Source organism: Pelophylax lessonae (assembly GCF_965119305.1).
Source record: "Pelophylax lessonae genome assembly, chromosome: 11".
Lineage (NCBI taxonomy): Eukaryota > Metazoa > Chordata > Amphibia > Anura > Ranidae > Pelophylax > Pelophylax lessonae.
The window spans coordinates 179,783,421-179,797,562 of record NC_138778.1 but is presented as its reverse complement, the minus strand read 5'-3'; positions in this window follow the sequence as shown (position 1 = coordinate 179,797,562).

Below are 14,142 nucleotides of genomic sequence, written 5' to 3'. Positions count from 1 at the left end.
CGGTAACGTCGCGCAAAAAAAATCGCGGGACGCATTACGCTCCAAAGAAGCTCTTGTACTTTTTTGGGCGTAATGCGTCCCGCAATTTTGTTTGCGCGATGTTACCGCGATTTGGCAGGCGGAAATCGCAGCAACATCGCACAACATTTGGGGTGCTATTGCAAATCACGAGCAACGCACATGCGTCCCGCGATTTGCAATGATTTCCGGATCGTGGGCGGAATCGCGGCGATTCTGCCCGCGATCAATACGCTGACATGTGAATGCAGCCTTAAGGTTTGAAAATGCACTACAGATACAGATTTAGACATTGTAATATATATATATATATAACGTTATTATAAATACGTTTCATAAACAAACAACAATTTCGCTTTTTGACAAACAGAAGTGCAACTTTAAAATACAAAAAAACCCAAAAAACTGTAAACTCCATTGGCTGTAATGCCATTGCATATACTGTTTTACCTGAATATATTACCAACATTAAATATTAAGAAAAAAATATAAGAAAAGCCTTTTCCTTAACCGCTTGCCGACCGCCGCACGACGATTTACGTCGGCAGTCAGCCCCTCACAGGCAAAGCGACGTAGGGCGCTAGCCTGTGAGGCTCTAGGTAGCGAGCGCTCCCGCGCGGTCACGGACCCCCCAGCGCGTGTGCCCGGCGGACCCGATGTCCGTCGGGCACTCGCGATCTTCCGTTACACCAGAAGAAAGGCAGGCGGCTAATGTAAACAAAGCCGCCTGTCATTCTTCCCTGTGTAAGAATGGAGATCCAACGGTTCTACTATGTAGGACCGTTGATCTCTGTTCTTACACTAGTAGCCACAGCCAATCACAGTTAGAAACACGCCCCTAGGGACACACTTAACCCCTCCCTCTCCAATAAAGGTAACTCCTTCACTGCCAGTGTCATTTTTACAGTAACAGTGCATATGTATAGCACTGATTACTGCAGTAATGTCACTGGTAACCCCAAAAGTGTCAAAAATGTCAGTCAAGGGTCCGATCTGTCCGCCGCAATGTCGCAGTCCCGCAATCGTCGCCATTACTCGTTAAAAAAAAACAACAAAAAATGACAAAAATCTTTCCCTTAGTTAGTAAACGCAATAACTTTTGCGCAAACCAATCAAAATACACTTTTTGCGATTTTTTTTACCAAACATAGGTAGCATAAAACAAATTGGCCTAAAATGTTAAAAAATTTTGATTTTTTAATTTTTTTGGGGAATTTCATAAAAAAATTTGAAAAATATTGTTATTTTTGCAAAATTGACGCTTTTTTTTGTTTATAGCGCATGATCAAAAAATAGCAAAGGTGATCAAATACCACCAAAAGAAAGCTCTGTTTGTGGGAAAAAAAGGACGTCAAATTTGTTTAGGTACAGCGTCGCACGACCGTGCAATTGTCTGTTAAAGTCACACAGTGCCGAAGCGCAAAATAGGCCCTGGTCAGGAAGGGGGTAAAATCTTACAGGGCTTAAGTGGTTAATATTTTCTCTTTTAGCAGCTTAGTAGATGCCCCCTAATTATGCTTATGCGGTGGTGCAATACATGTGTAAACTTTAATGTACTATTATTACATGCTCTGGATGGAATTGTAGTACCAATTTAGAAATGGCCAGCAGAATAGTGTTCATTCTGATGTCAATTTTTCAATTTAGTTTTAGTCATAGTCTTTTGACTAAAATGTCATTTTAGTTTTATTCGTATTTTAGTCCTTTTTTAATCGACTAACATAGAGTTCATTTAGTAGACGTAAATATTTTATTAGACAAAATGAACACTGGTTCACGCGGCACAAGAAAGCTGCATTTAAATACGCACAGCAGATAGTTTGGTACATATCTACATGCAGCACTATAGCAAGTACAGCCAGCCCTTCTGTACTGGGCCCAGGCCTCATTAGTTCAAAATGGGGGCACAAGCACCTACTGAGCAGGAGGGCCAGCTGTACTGCCTTACTGCAAACAGACACCAATCCTCTTCTTCCTCCCCCTGCAGTGCTGCCGGCTTGTCCTCCACTCCCTCCCTCCAGCTGTGCTGACTTACTGCAGACAGACACTGAGCCTCTTCTGCCTCCCCCTGCAGCACTCCCGGCTTCTCCGCCACTTCTTCCCTCTAGCTGTACTGCCTTAATGCTGACAGACACCAATCCTCTTCTCTCTTCCCCTGCAGCGCTGCTGGCTTCTTCTCCACCCTCCACTCCCTCCTTCCAGTTGTACTGCCTTACTGCAGACAGACACTGAGCCTCTTCTGCCTCCCCCTGCAGCGCTGCCGGCTTCTCCGCCACTCCCTCCCTCCAGCTGTACTGCCTTACTACAGTACACCTGAAGGGAGGTAGTAGAGGAGACAGACACCGAGCCTCTTCTGCCTCCTCCTGCAGCGCTGCTGGCTTCTCTTCCACTCCCTCCCTCCAGCTGTACTGCCTTACTGCAGCAAGACACCAATCCTCTTCTCCCTCCCCCTGCAGCGCTGCCGGCTTCTCCTCCACTACCTTCCTCCAGCTGTACTGCCTTACTGCAGACAGACAGGAGCCTCTCCTGCCTTCCCCTGCAGCGCTGCCGGATTCTCCTCCACTCCCTCCCTCCAGCTGTACTGCCTTACTGTAGACAGACACCGAGCCTCTTCTGCCTCCCCATGCAGCACTGCCGGCTTCTCCGCCACTCCCTCCCTTCAGCTGTACTGCATTACTGCAGAGAGACACCAATCCTCTTCTCCCTTCCCCTGCAGCGCTGCCGGCGTCTCCTCCACAGCGCTGCCGGCGTCTCCTCCACTCCCTCCCTCCAGTTGTACTGCCTTACTGCAGACAGACACCGATCCTCTCCTGCCCCCCCCCCCCCCTGCAGCACTCCTGGCTTCTCCTCCACTCCCTCCCTCCAGCTTTGCTGCCTTTCTGCAGACAAACACCGAGCCTCTTCTGCCTCCCCCTGCAGCACTGTCGGCTTCTCCTCTACTCCCTCCCTCCAGCTGTGCTGACTTACTGCAGACAGACACCGATCCTCTCCTGCCTCCCCCTGCAGCACTGCCAGCTTCTCCTCCACTCCCTCCCTCCAGCTTTGCTGCCTCACTGCAGACATACACTGATCCTCTTCTGCCTCCCCCTGCAGCACTGTCGACTTCTCCTCTACTACCTCCCTTCAGCTGTACTGCCTTACTGCAGAAAGACACCGATCCTCTTCTGCCTCCCCCTGCAGCACTGCCGGATTCTCCTCCACTCCCTTCCTCCGGCTGTACTGCCTTACTGCAGACAGACACCGATCCTCTTCTGCCTCCCCCTGCAACACTGCCGGCTCCTCCTCCACTCCCTCCCTCCAGCTGTGCTGCCTTACTGCAGACAGACGCCGATCCTCTTCTGCCTTCCCCTGCAGCACTTCCGGCTTCTCCGCCACTCCCTCACTCCAGCTTTGCTGCCTTACTGCAGACAGGCACGATCCTCTTCTGCCTCCCCCTGCAGCACTGTGGGCTTCTCCTCCACTCCCTCGAGCTTTGCTGCCATACTGCAGACAGACACCAATCCTCTTCTGCCTCCCCCTGCAGAGCTGTCAGCTTCTCCTCCACTCCCTCCCTCCAGCTGTACTGCCTTACTGCAGACAGACACCAAGCCTCTTCTGCCTCCTCCTGCAGCGCTGCTGGTTTTTCCACCACTCCCTCCCTTCAGCTGTACTGCCTTACTGTAGCAAGACACCAATCCTCTTCTCCCTTTCCCTGCAGCACTGCTGGCTTCTCCTCCACTACCTTCCTCCAGCTGTGCTGCCTTACTGCAGACAGACACGAGCCTCTCCTGCCTTCCCCTGCAGTGCTGCCGGATTCTCCTCCACTCCCTCCCTCCAGCTGTACTGCCTTACTACAGACACCGAGCTCTTTCTGCCTCCCCATGCAGTGCTGCCGGCTTCTCCTCTACTCCCTCCCTTCAGCTGTACTGCCTTACTACAGACACCGAGCCCTTTCTGCCTCCCCATGCAGTGCTGCCGGCTTCTCCTCTACTCCCTCCCTTCAGTTGTACTGCCTTACTGCAGACAGACACCAATCCTCTTCTCCCTTCCCCTGCAGCGCTGCCAGCTTCTCCTCCACTCACTCCCTCCCTCCAGCTGTACTGCCTTACTGCAGACAGACACCAATCCTCTCCTGCCTCCCCCTGCAGCACTGCCGGCTTCTCCTCCACTCCCTCACTCCAGCTTTGCTGCCTTTCTGCAGACAGACACCGAGCCTCTTCTGCCTCCCCCTGCATCACTGCCGGCTTCTCCTCTACTTCCTCCCTCCAGCTGTGCTGACTTACACAAGTGTGAACCTAGACCTAATGTGCTTCCATCAAAATATGCGTTCTAAAGAATATAATGGTAGCGTGCCTAAAACACATGGAAAATGCAACATACCAAAAATGCACTGCATAGATAGGAACCAGCCCTAATTTTTAGCATGCCATGGTGGTGCTTGAATGAATGACTCCCATGAAAATGAACAGGAGTAATGGCATCCCCTGCCAGCCAATCAGGATGGCTGCAGATCCGGAATCAAGAAGAAGCCAGATAGAAGATATCCATGCAAGGCTAGGGATCTAATGGACATTACACTGATGGAAAGAGGTGAGTATCTGCAGGCTTAACTTCCACTAAAGATGGGACTAAGGACCCGTTCACACCAGAATAGGGTTCAGGAAACATGCATTCCATGAGCGCTTCTTGCATTTCGTTCAAAACGCACTGCAATTGCGATCTGTAGCGGGAGTCAATGTTAAATTAACAACACTGCAAATGCAGCACGCTTGCCTGCACCGGATCTGTACCATGCGATCCAGTTGCTGTTAGTGCAGTCTGCTGAGATTTCGGCCTACTCAAACGAATGGGCTAAAATCACACTGAAAATACATAAAATACGCATAAATGTGAAACCCATTCCTGTGCTATTCATGGTGTGAACTAGGACTGGGCCAAGGCAGCTATACGACACTGGCATCTTCTTCTGTGTACCGGTTTTCGGTCATTTTTATTGGCCATCACAGGATGATGTAAATGCTGTGCATGCGTAAGAGCTAGTCATCCTGGAACACAGGGATCGGGCTGGTTAGTGTAAGCTGGAGTGCGCATGCAGAGCTCAGTTTACTTGCTGGGGATTGCTGAGAGCACGCAGGAAAGTGTACTTTATTGTATAATAAACATTGCATGTCTCTTCTGCAGAATAAGAGCCTGCTTGCTCACAGTGAATAACAGCAGGACTTTCATTTCACTTGAAATTCCAACTAACTGCATTGCCCTAATACGATATCAGAATGAAAAATCTGTGAAGGAACAGCTGGGTTCCTTAATGGAGGAGGGACATGTACCTGCCTGTAAAATAAACTTACCTACATGTTTGTCATTTCCAGCATGGTGCCAGTGTGCTAAAATAAATGACTTCCACACATGCGCTGGAGTGATGTCATCCTACACTAGCCAATCATCAAGAGGGCGGCATTCGGAAGAAGCTGGGGAGAAGATGCCAGTGCTGGCAAGGCACAGTGCCTCCCCATTGGGCACAGTGGGGACAATCCCTCAGACCAGATGAATCACACACTGAGCACATTGAGCAGACCTAACTCACAGATCCTGCTCCCTGCTAAGCAGAGAGAATATAGAATTTACCTGCTGCTCCTCTGATAGGCAGACAGAGCCAAAAACTATACTCTCTCTCTCTAGCACCTACCTAGGAGGGTACTACACTATATGAATTAATTTTTCTTTTATTTTATGTTATTTTTAAAGTGAACCCATGGTTGCTTTATTTGGTTCCTAGTTTGCCATCACCCATGCCAAGTTGGCACCTTGGTCGCCAGCTGGTTGAGCTCTTTGGCGCTCCAGAAGTCCAAAGAGCACAAATATGCAAATTGCTCCTTCAAATCCATGGTAATGGACAAGCAGAGAAGTGTAAAAGGCAGGAGGGGGAGGGGCCAGCAGTGACTTTTGGAATTGGAGTCACAATTTGCATTTTTATGTTTATTTTTTTATATATTTATTTATTACAGGTTCTTATATAGCGCCGTCAAAGTACACAGCACTTTACACATTACACAGTATATTGTACATTCACAATGTATTCTTTTTTTTTTCCATGCTGCTGAGTGTGCTTACATTCACTTTGAATTGCTTTACCCCTTCGGAACGATACCATAGTTATCCAATTTCACTATTTTTATTATTTTAGTATGTCTATTAAAGTGCATCCTGCATGAAATTTATATTTATTAACCACTTTACCGCTAAGTACTTGAATAGTACTGCGGCAAAGTGGCTCGTTCCCGCCTGACGACGTAGACCTACGTCGACAGACTCCTCCCCTGTAGGCGGCGCTCGCGCGCCGCCGGAGGCGCGCTCCCGCTGTTTTCATTCACAGCGGGAGTCGGGCCAGGGGAGGAGCAGCGGCGATCGCCGCTGCTCTGCCCCGATCGTCGGGGATCTAGTGTGGAGATCCGCCCGCCTGTGTAAACACAAGCGGGCGGATCTCCTCAGTGACAGGGAGTGACAGATCGGACTGTTCAGCATAGCTGGACATCCGATCTGTCCCTGTCTCACACAGTCACCTCCCCCCCCCCCCACACGTCAGTAAGCACCAGGCATACATTAACCCCTCCCTCTCCAATAAAATTAACCCCTTCCCTGCCAGTGTCATTTTTACAGTAACAGTGCATATGTATAGCACTGATTACTGTAGTAATGTCACTGGTAACCCCAAAAGTGTCAAAAATGTCAGTCAAGGGTCCGATCTGTCCGCCGCAATGTCGCAGTCCCGCAAAAACAATCGCAGATCCCCGCCATTACTCGTTTAAAAAAAAAAACACCAAAAATGACAGAAATCTTTCCCTTTGTTAGTAAACGCAATAACTTTTGCTCAAACCAATCAAAATACGCTTATTGCGATTTTTTTTACCAAACATAGGTAGCAGAAAACAAATTGGCCAAAAATTTAAAAAAAAATTGGTTTTTACATCTTTTTTGGGGGGAATTTCATATAAAAAAAATGTTAAAAATATTGTTATTTTTTCAAAATAAACGCTATTTTTTTTGTTTATAGCGCAAAAAGTAAAAATCGCACAGGTGATCAAATACCACCAAAAGAAAGCTCTGTTTGTGGGAAAAAAAGGACGTCAATTTCGTTTGGGTACGGCGTCGCACGACCGCGCAATTGTCAGTTAAAGTCGCACAGCGCTGAATCGCAAAAAGTGGCCCAGACGTAAGACAGCAAAATGCTCTAGTGGTAAAGTGGTTAAGTACAAGCACATACAAAAATGTAACAGTTACATGTATGTGTCGATCACAGGGACCCCAGAACTCTCCCAGACAATGCCTTATTTTGCTTTTCTGACCAGAAGCACAGTGCCATGTTTGTTCAGGCATCATCCAGGGTCAACATCTTCTTCCTAGGCTTAGATGCTGGGTAACAGAAGACACAATCATATCAATTCTGATGCTTGATCTAGCACTGGAATGAATTTTACAGTGCACCATTGTCAGCATTTCTTTGGGATGCTTTCACGTTGGAGGCAGTTTTTGGCCCCAGATCACCTTTATTAAACTTCCTATGAGCCCAGGCTAAATGACTTTAAACTTCTTCCAGTTTCAGATGACATGCAAGCAGTTCAGTGGGCTCTTCACAATGCCATTTGCAGCAATATTACATCCATTAGTGCTCATCAATTTAAAATAATGTATGTAAAGTATGTTTGAAAGCAATTTACATATTCCCGGAACCACATGTAGCAATTAATCGGGAGCACAAAAAGTCATTTTATATAGATATTGGCCCCTATGGTTAAAGGGTATGTCTAGCAAAAACTTTTATTTGTTTCAGTTTTAAAACCGGTTATATCCCGTCATTTTTTTTTTTAGCTATCAGAAATACCGAATCGAGAGATTCATTAGACATGTGCATGACAAAAAAATTTGTTTAATTTCGTTTAGATTCCCTTAATCTAGTTATTTAGTTTTGCTAAATTTGGATGATTCATTATTAGTATTCGGAATGCGTTTTATGTCTTTTTAGAATTATCTTCAAATTTACAGATTTTTTTTTAGATTCAAACTAAAAATCGATACATTTAGAATCGGTTGAATTGAAAATTTCAGATTTTTTTTCTATTCGATTGCGGCAAAGAGAACAAACAAAAGAAAAATCTCCATTAAATGATTACAATGACTCTTTAAATCACCTGTGGCTTAACAATAAGAGACGGTTCACATTAGCGCGACTTGCCAGGCGACTTGTCAGCCTGACAAGTCGCGCTCCCTCGCGGTCCATTGACCGCTACAGGACCCGTTCTAATAGGAGCGACACAAGTCGCTCCGACTTAGAAAAAGGGTCCTGTACTATTTCGGGGCCACCTCGGAGCGACTTGCATAGACTTCCATAATGTGAAGTCCCTGCAAGTCGCTCCGAAGTCGTGGTGCAATGTAATGCACAAGTCGCCCCCGAAGTAGTAAGGAGTCGTGTCGCCTCAGTGTGAACCGACTCTAACAGCATTATTTTGAAATGGTACTTCAATAACACAGTCATTGATTTCAGAAATATGTTTACAGTTAAAATTCAAAAAGAATTCTATGTAAAATTGCATTTGAATTTCAATTTGAATTTTGGAAATTTTGACAAACTTCGTTTCGTTATGCAGAGCATTCTGCAAAAATTTGTTTATACTGTAATTCGGGTATTCAGACATATCTGAATCTCCAAATAACATGTAGCACCCTCCTAGTCAGGTGCTAGGTAAAAGCATTGGGTTGCTTTCCTGCTTATCAGGGAGCAGGATTTCTAGTTAGGCCTGTTATATGTGTCCAGGTGTGATTCAATTGGTCTGAGGGAGTGTCCCCACTGTATCCAATAGGGGAGCCTGTTGGACAGTGGAGGAAACCCAGCCAGTGACACACAGGCTTTTGTGGCAGTCCCAGTGGGAGGGCACAACAGTGATGCATCCTGGGATTGACCATAAAAGCCAAGGGCACATGTGACAGGGGGTCTTTGGGCAGGAGGCCAAGTCCCAGAAGGAGGGCACGGCTGTGTCTCCTTCTGCAGCTGGGAAAGGTGGTCACAGGCAGTCGGCCTGGTGAGCCTGAAGGTGTTGCTGAACACAGAAGTCCAGTGGATGCTGACAAGAGGAGTGTGGAGGCAATGGTGACTCTGGAAAAACAGTGTCCGTGAGTACAGAGGAGCTTGCCCAGGGGTCTGCCAGGAAGGGGACCACTCCGGAAGTGGTGTCACCACACCAGCATTGAGAGTAAAGGGGGTGCAAGTTTCACAACCCTGAAGAGAGTAATGAAAACCAGAGCTTTTCTAAACATCTTCACCGTAGTGGCAGGGTGAAGCAGTGGCCTTGCCGCACACACTAAAGCTAGTTGTTCCGAAGATTGTGCATAGTTCATAGTTCGAGTATCCCACTCATCCCTTCTCCCATCCCAGTTCCAAATAAAATACACAAAAACCAAATCCCCTGGACTGTTGACTGACTGAGCCAAGGACTTAAAGTAATAAGGATTTACAAGTCGTTGCTATGGGTAACCCAGGGGAACCCACTTTCACCAGCTCCAATGGGAGTAGTGCTACAAACGAAAAATTTGTCAGAATATTCATTCAGAACAAAACGAACCGCACGTCTAAAAGTCAAACAAGTGTGAGAGGAGCTTCACCTTAGAAAAAAAGAAAAATGTTGAAGTGAGCTGCTACAAATACTGTAGGATCCAACCTTTAAAAGGACACTTACCTGTCCAGGGATTCAGCGCTGTCCTCACCCGTGTCAGCTTTTCTCTGTTCTGTGGGAGCCTGTTCTAGCATGTTAGGTGTGAGAAGGCGGCTGTGAAGTCACAAGGTGGCTTCCCACTGTGCATGCATGAGCCACACTGCACTTTGTGAATGGTCCTGCAGCCTTCTGGGACTTATGATGTGTCCTAGAAGGCTGCGGAAAAGAGGGGGGGGGGGCTGAATTTCTACATGGACAGCCTAGGTGATTTGGGCGGAAGTGGGTACCTGTCAAGACCAGGTACCTGCTCCCCCCCCAAAGAAAATAAAGTGCCAGAAGTTGAAGAGGAGAGAGGGAGAGAAAGCTTCTGCTTTTTGAGTGAAGTTTCAGTTTAAGGTCCCTTTTATCATTTTTTTGACAGTACCTATTAACCACTTGCCAACCGCCTGCCACATATATACTGTGGCAGGCTGGCACGGCTGCGTGAATCGCCGTACCTGTACAGCGATCCGCGGGAGCGCTACTGAAGGCGCAACATACGCCTCCGGCAGAGCTCCCACCCCCACTGGGCAGCAGGAATGCCGATCCACTGGACCAGTGGCACCGATTGCCGCCGGGCACCCGCGTTCGCTCCCCGCTAAGAGAGAACACCGGTCAGCTGTTGTAAACACAGATGACCGTTGTTCTCTCTGAAATGATCACAGAGCGCCTGTGATCCTTCTATATAGGATCACAGGTCTCTGTGATCATTCCTCCCAAGTCCCTCCCATACAGTTAGAAAACACTCCCTAGGCTCACATTTAACCCTTTGATCACCCCTAGGTTAACCCTGCCAATGTTATTATTACAGTAACAGTGCATATTTGTAGCACTGATTACTGTAGTAATGTCACTGGTCCCCCCAAAAGTATCAAAAATGTCAGTTAGGGGTCCGATCTGTCCGCCGCAATGTCGCAGTCCCGCTAAAAATCGCACATCGCTGCTGTTACTAGTAAAAATATAATTAAATAAATAAATAAAAATGACATAAATCTTTCCCCTAGTTTGTAGACACGATAACTTTTGCGCAAACCAATCAATATACACTTATTGGGATTTTTTTTTACCAAAAATATGTAGCAGAATACAAATTGGCCTAAAAGGATGAAACAATTTGATCTTTAATTTTTTTTTTTTTTTTTTTTTTTGGGAATGTTATATAGCAGCATGTGAAAAAAAAATATATATTTTTTTAAATTGTTACTCTTTTTTTGTTTATAGCGCAAAAAAAAACAATCGCAGAGGTGATCAAATACCACCAAAAGAAAGCATTATTTGTGGGAAAAAAAAGAACATCCATTTTATTTAGGTACAGCATCGCAGGACCACGCAATTGTCTGTTAAAGTAACTCAGTGCAGAATCTCAAAAAATGGCCTTGTCATTAAGGGGGCAAATCCTTCCGGTCCAGAGCTGGTTAAAAAGCCAAGACATTTCGGGAATCATAAAGTCCCCCCTATATCAGGGCTACAATATGACATACATATCCTCAATTAGCATTAATACAACCTACATTCCTATATATATCTATATACGTTGTGGTTTCCAAGTAAGGATATCAGCCATAACCCAGGTACCATTTTTTTTCAGGTGGCGGCTGGCATTCTTATGAAACCATTCGGAGTGGCTCATGAGCCCCTAGAACGCTTTTGGAAGCAGCGGGAGGGGACGCCGTTTCCACCCGTTTGCCCGAGAAACAACCCGATGGTGTGGGCGGCTGCCCCATAGGCGATCAAAGAGTAGATACTTTTTGATCACCTCTATCGCCTTGGGAGACCGGAGCGACATCATGACATCTCTTCCAGTCCAGGCCGGAAATAAATGTTTTTTTTTTTAAAGCAAAAGGTCAAAAAAAAATTTTTGATCTTTTTCTTTTAAAGGTAAAAAAGAGATTTGGGGTCTTTTTGATACCAGATTTCTCCATAAAGAGGACTTGTCATCCTTATTTCTATTACAAGGGATGTTTACATTCCTTGTAATAGGGATAAGAGTAGGGAAAAAAAATTAAAGGGACAGTGTAAAAACTAAAATGAAAAGTAAAATAAATAAATAAGAAAAAAACAAACCATTTTTAAAGCGCCCCCATCCCTCCGTGTTTGCATGCAGAAGCTAACGCACACGTAAGTCGCTCACGCATATGTAAACGGTATTCGCACTACACATGTGAGGTAGGTATCGCCCCAAACGTTTATGTCAGCTGTCAGCTGCGGCTTCGCTGTGGAGGCAAATGCAGAGGACACAGCCAACAACGGAAGCCCCATAGTAAGTCTATGGCTGATGTCACTCCCCATTAATTTCACAGCCCTTGCCGGCCGTGTCCTCTCGGATTGGCTTCAAAAAAGGTATGTATACTAATTTCTTCTTTACAGGGCTAGATAGGTTAGTGTTAGATCATGGAGATCTATAGATGCAGGGATTTTAGTTTTAGGGATTGTAAAGGCAGAAGGTTTTTTAATCTTAATGCATTCTATGCATTAAGATAAAAAAAAAAACCTTTTGTGTGCAGAAGCCCCCCTAATACTTGCTTGAGTCCATCTTTATCCAGCAATTTTGCAGGAGTTTCTCAGCTGCCTTGGACTCCCCTCCTCATTGGCTGAGACAGCAGCTCAGCGCGATTGGCTCCCGCTGCTGTCAATTAAAGCCAGTCCGCCAATTAGGAGAGAGAGGGGGTGGGTCCTGGTCGCGGCTCCGTGTCTGATTAGACACAGGTAGCTGTGACTTGGCTTTGGTGCCCCATAGCAAGCTGCTTGCTGTGGGTGCACTTAACAGGAGGGAGGGGCCAAGAGCACCAAAGAGGGACCCGAAAAGAGGAGGATCTGGGCCACTCTGTGCAAAACCACTGCAGGGGAGGTAAGTATAACATGTTTGTTATTTAGAAAAAAAAAAAAAACGAGGCTTTACAATCAATTTAAAGTGTATTTTTTTCCAAAATTATGCGCAAATGTGCAAATACCATGTGACATAAAAAATAGCAACCATCGCCATTTTATTCCCTAGGGTCCCTACTATAAAAATTATAATGTTTGGAGTTATAAGTAAATTTCTAGCAAAAAATACTGATTTAAGCTGGTAAACAAAAAGTACCAGAAAAAGCCTGGTCGGCAGTAAAACTGTGGGCAAAACTTTTTTATTCAGTTTTGGATAAAGTAAAGAGGGATTGGAACACCTGTCAGGTTTTTATTGTTGTCTGTGCCCCCATTAGAGAGATTTACCCTTTATTTGTCCTGTTAAACATAATCAGCGAAGATGAAAGTGAAAGAAAATCCCAAATTTTCGGTTGTCCCTAGAAAAGTATTAGAGGGAAAATCTTCCAACGGGGACACTGGTTCTTGTGACAACCAGGGATTCTCTCACTTTGGAGGGGTTTCCGTTCACTGAGCTAGCCACTAAGGGAACAACTTGAAGGACTTCAGTGCATCTGCTGAGGATTTGAGAATGAATTGCTCCGGGGTGTTGTCAGCCACGGAGGTCATTGAGGGATGGTTTTAAAGTTCATGTAATGGATATTAATAGGATGTAAATACTTGAATACATATAGCCTGGTCACATTTTCATTCTAAGCATTTGCTCTTGTAGCAATATTTCCAGGCCTTGAGCCTGATGTGGGTCTGCCATAGTTACCGGTGACACTTCCAACACATTTAGGTGTACGTTTAGTAAACTGAGAAGTTTTCTCTCAGTTCACTTCTCGGCAATTCTCAGAGAAAAATTATCTCCTCTGGCACCCAGCTTAGGTGATCAAGAACTTCAATTCTCAAAGGGTGATCACAGGAGATTTTTTTTCTCTGAAAACGGCCGTGATCTGTGTATAACTAGGTGGACTGCCTGTAATCTCACGAGATTTTGTGAGATTACAGTGCCGCCAAGTTTAAAAAGTGAAACCAAAGTTTAAAAGCACTCGTAATGACATGTTCTGACACATGAAAACTAATTGAATATCTATCTATCTACACACACACACATACAGTATATATACAGTATATATACATATATACATACAGTGTATATACATATGTACATACAGTATATATATATATATATACACACACACACACACCAGTACATACAGTATATATATATATATATATATATATATATATATATATACATACACCAGTACATATAGTGTATATATATATATATATATATATATATATATATATATACACACCAGTACATACAGTATATATATATATATATATATACACACCAGTACATACAGTATATATATATATATATATATATATATATATATATATATACACACACACCAGTACATACAGTATATATATATACACACCAGTACATACAGTATATATATATGTACTGTATATATATATATATATATATATATATATATATATTGTAACAGGAAGTCAGCTAAATCTGGGAATGTAGTCACAG